This window comes from Coregonus clupeaformis, unplaced genomic scaffold (genome assembly GCF_020615455.1).
Source record: "Coregonus clupeaformis isolate EN_2021a unplaced genomic scaffold, ASM2061545v1 scaf2956, whole genome shotgun sequence".
In the NCBI taxonomy this organism is placed as follows: domain Eukaryota; kingdom Metazoa; phylum Chordata; class Actinopteri; order Salmoniformes; family Salmonidae; genus Coregonus; species Coregonus clupeaformis.
Window position 1 is genome coordinate 40,388 of NW_025536410.1, and position 4,203 is coordinate 44,590.

Below are 4,203 nucleotides of genomic sequence, written 5' to 3' on the forward strand. Positions count from 1 at the left end.
ATGGACATGAGAGGGCAGGGTTATGACAACGGGGCGAATATGCGGGGGAGGTACAGCGGAGTTCAAAAGAGAGTGCAGGATATCAATCCAAGGGCCTTCTTTGTGCCATGCAGCGCGCACTCGCCGAACCTGGTTCTCTCTGATGCAGCATCTTGTTGCTAGGAGGCGGCTGAGTTTTTTAACACCATCCAAGAGATTTATACATTTATAAAAGGTTGGAGACAAACAGCATTGCCGCAAAGATGAACAACTTTGGCTTCATGTGCGCAGTGTTCGTTTGGCATGACATCTTGTTCGAAGTGAACATCACCAGTAAGAGTTTGCAGGCGGTGAGTTTTAACATTTCACTAGCAGTGGCTCAACTGAACTCAACCAGGGTATTCCTCCAAGACTACCGCTCCGATGCAGCTTTCGCTGGCGCTTTAGCAAGCGCAAAATAGTTGGAAGAGGAGATGGGTATTGAGCCCTGTTTCCCAGTGCAGCCCACGGTCCGTCCCAGGAAGAAGAGAAGTCTGTTTGGCTACGAGGAAGAGGATGAGCCTGTGACTGACCCTCAGCAGAAATTCAAAGTACATTCCTTTAATCAGATTATTGATTCTGCTATCCAGTCCGTCAACGAGCGCTTTACGCAGCTCGAAGAGCATAGCAGTATTTTCAGCATCCTGTACAACATCCCCACCATCAAGGACATGGACACTGCAGCACTTACCAGGGACTCCGCAACACCGGAGAGGGCCCTTACGTACGGGGATTCCAGGAACATCGACTCAAAAGTGTAATCAGTGTAATGAGCTCAAAGTATTGAGCAGGAGACTGGACAGTGAGGCAAAACCACTCGACGCACTGGAGTGCATATCCAGACACCAAATGGCCTCCTTGTATCCTAATGCCTTTTTTGCCCTGAGAGTTATTCTCACACTCCCGGTGACAGTGGCAAGTGGAGAGCGCACATTCTCCAAGCTCAAACTCATGAAAAACTACCTGCGCTTTACTATGAGTCAAGAGAGACTCAATGGACTCGCCACCATATCAATTGAGCACGAGTTGTCTTACAAAATCAACCTCCAACAAGCAGTGCATGCTTTTGCTGCCAGGAAGGCCAGGCGAGTCAACTTGTCTTTGAATAAAAGGTAAGCGTTGATCATACACTCGCATTAATTTGTAAGATTACTCAATTATCTATCACCTGTTTACTTTGTATTTTTTTTATTTAAATAGACTACATCCTAATCTCGCTCTCTCACTCTCTTTCTCTCTCTCTCTCTCCCCCTCTCTCTGTCTCTCTCAGATTATTTGATTTCAGGACCATGGACAGATACCGAGAGAAAACATCGCTGACTGCAGAGGAAAGAGGCCACTCTAGGCGGAGACTAAATAAATAAATGCTGAAACTGATGTTGGACAATCAAATTCACTATGTAAATTAACGAAATTCGTTAAGGCTGGGTCATTGACATAAAGCTTATTTTACACTGCTCCAGCGAAACGAGGCCCGCCATGCATTTATGAAAGCACTTGTTTCTAAAGCTGAAATGATCTCACTATTTTTTACAGTTCTACAGGAATATTAAAATATATGTTAAATATGTTATATAATAGTGTTATTTTTATTGTAATTGTAACAATTATGGGTTCGTGCCATGTGGGATAACAGGTGGCATATTATTAATAAGAAACTCGGTTTCCTCCTGTAGATAGTTGGCTGCAAAGTGATAGCAACATTGTAACTCTCCGATGCAGGGGTTAAAGTAAAATTCCCTTCTGCCAGGTAAGGGACCTCCTATATGTGCACACGTGCACCAACATCTTTATGGGCAAAATCATAGAATTACATATATAATTGGAGCCTACCTGTTTGACAGACACAATTATGCTATCCATAGATGTCGGTATAGACAATACTGTCGCATGCACTGATAAAATAACTCGGTGCCTGGGAAGGGCTTGGTGTGTTTGGTTAAAACCACGGCTCGAATTGAGTGAGGGTCTCACATACCCTTTGTTAAAGAAAATGGCAAAAAGGATATCTATTGTTTGCTTTATATTTGGAAATAAATGCATAAAACATATCCAAATGATATCAAGCGTTCTATAAGGATGCTTAACTCGGTGATGCCTTATGGTAGAAGCAAGCTCTAAAATGCCCGCGAAAGATGTGACTCCGATGCATATGGGGATATATTGATTCCTCTCTATGACATTCTGAAGCTGAGCTGCAGCCTATAATATTCGATGAGATAAAAAAAATTGACTTTGCTATTCTATCCCTATTAATTGTCTGGCCTATGGCGGCAGAACGTCCAGGGCCGGCCCTGACTACTGGACATTTTTAATGATAAGAATAAGCACATATTTGATTGATCAGAGGGGTTATGTCCACATGCCAAGCCAACAGGCTCTGGGCGAGAGCTTAAAACTCATCAGTTTTCTCTATCTGAACGCCTGAATCACTACATGGGCTAGGGTTGAATATACTCATCACATAGGCCAGGATACACATATTCATATACAGCATAAATAGGCCTACAAGTTGTAGGTCACACAAGTTTTAGGTTTTAAGTCAGAGGCATGGTGCTGTGAGGTGTTGCCTCTCTTGAAGCTAACTGCTGCGTGCCTGAGTGACCCGAGATAGAAGGGAGTTCGGTATGACCATCTGAACTCTGACTCTCCCATCTGCTGTCGATGAAACAGGTTTAAAGGGCTTTATACAAAGGGTGGTTCTAATCTTGAATGCTGATTGGTTAAAACCGCATTCCAGCTTGTGTCTATTCCACAAGTTACCACCGGCTAAATCTATGACATTCAAATGCCTATTTACTCTGTTCCATCTGACTGTGCAATCCACTGTCTCATCAGCCCAGCCAGGCAATTTATACATTTGATCTCCACTATAAAAAGCATCTAGACATGATCTCACATTTCTTTTAGACTAACATTTAGTTTTCAACAGCGAAGATTTGTATAAACCTTGCTGTCTGTCTCTCCGACATTTGCAACATTGTTTCAATATTCAAATTCGATCTACTACTGTCCCATAGTAATGAACGTGTCGGGAGTCGGGACGAGACAGACAGGCAGGCGGCGTTTCTCAGCCAGTCGAAATCATGAATCAGCTGGCATAATTGTTATGGATATATACAAAGAAATGTCAATTGAAAAAAGGTAAAACGAAACAAATTGCAGCTAGTTTGCAGTCTTTCCAGCTTCAGCTTGAAGTGATTGTGTTAGCGGTTTTTTTTTCTTCTTGTCATTTAGCAGATGCTCTTATCCAGTGTTGTTGGCTAGCTCCTCTGAACAACAGTGTCCTGACGAGAGAGCACATTTTCTATGCCAGTCGAAATCGTGCCTCATTAGCTCATTGTTATGGATGTATCCAAATAAATGTCACTAGAAAACAGCGTAAACAAATGCAAAGGCAGCTACTGTTGTTATTCTGGCTGCATTGTTTGACCTGACTGTAAATGAGCTGTTGTTGGCTAGCTAGCAAGCAAGGAATAAGAACGTTGCCAGCCAGTATGGCAATGGAACATTTAGAACGAACGACTGGGTCGCGTCCATAGATACAGAACAAAAAGACTGAACGACTGGGTCGTGTCTCTGGCAAACGAACCAATAGAATGAACGACCAGCCATTTTGGGTAGCAACCCTAGATGTGTGTCGGGACTATATCTTGTGGAGGGATGAAATATTATGAATAAATTAATCCAAATAACATTTTTTATGAAAATATGTCAATCATTATTTTAATATGTTGGTAAACCGTTGTATAAAAGTGATAATGCCCTCGGAGCCGGTGTTTGGAGGATAACACCCGTGCAAATATATCCTCCAAACACCGGCTTCTCGGGCATTATCACTTAATTATTCAACACATGATCAGAGAGGGAGAGTGACATTAACCCCTTTATCAAAAGAGCAACTTCAATCTACAAATATCTATTATTGTGCAGTGCTTCCCTTCCTTATTTTTCACACAATAAATCCTCTTGGATACAGTTGTTAAGAGTCATTTTAGGGGCTGGGCCAGCCTACAATGTCTATTCAGTTATCTCAAGTAATAATTTTATTGGAAAATGTAACAATAACAAGATAGAATGAGACAAAGGTATAATTAATTTACACCTACTAATTTCCAATTTGAAGTCCCCTGCCTTTGCCAGTATGTCTTCCAGCTGTTTGATTCCAAAAGATGACAGTCGCTT

The 4,203-nt window shown here is 42.0% G+C and overlaps 1 long non-coding RNA gene across 1 annotated transcript; it reads left to right on the plus strand.

The window, feature by feature from the left end:
* The first annotated feature begins 214 nt into the window (after positions 1 to 214).
* LOC121551170 lies at positions 215 to 1,395 on the plus strand. Its single transcript, XR_005997042.2, has 2 exons — positions 215 to 1,130; positions 1,289 to 1,395. It is a non-coding gene; the product is annotated as an uncharacterized LOC121551170 (long non-coding RNA).
* The last annotated feature ends 2,808 nt before the right edge of the window (positions 1,396 to 4,203 follow it).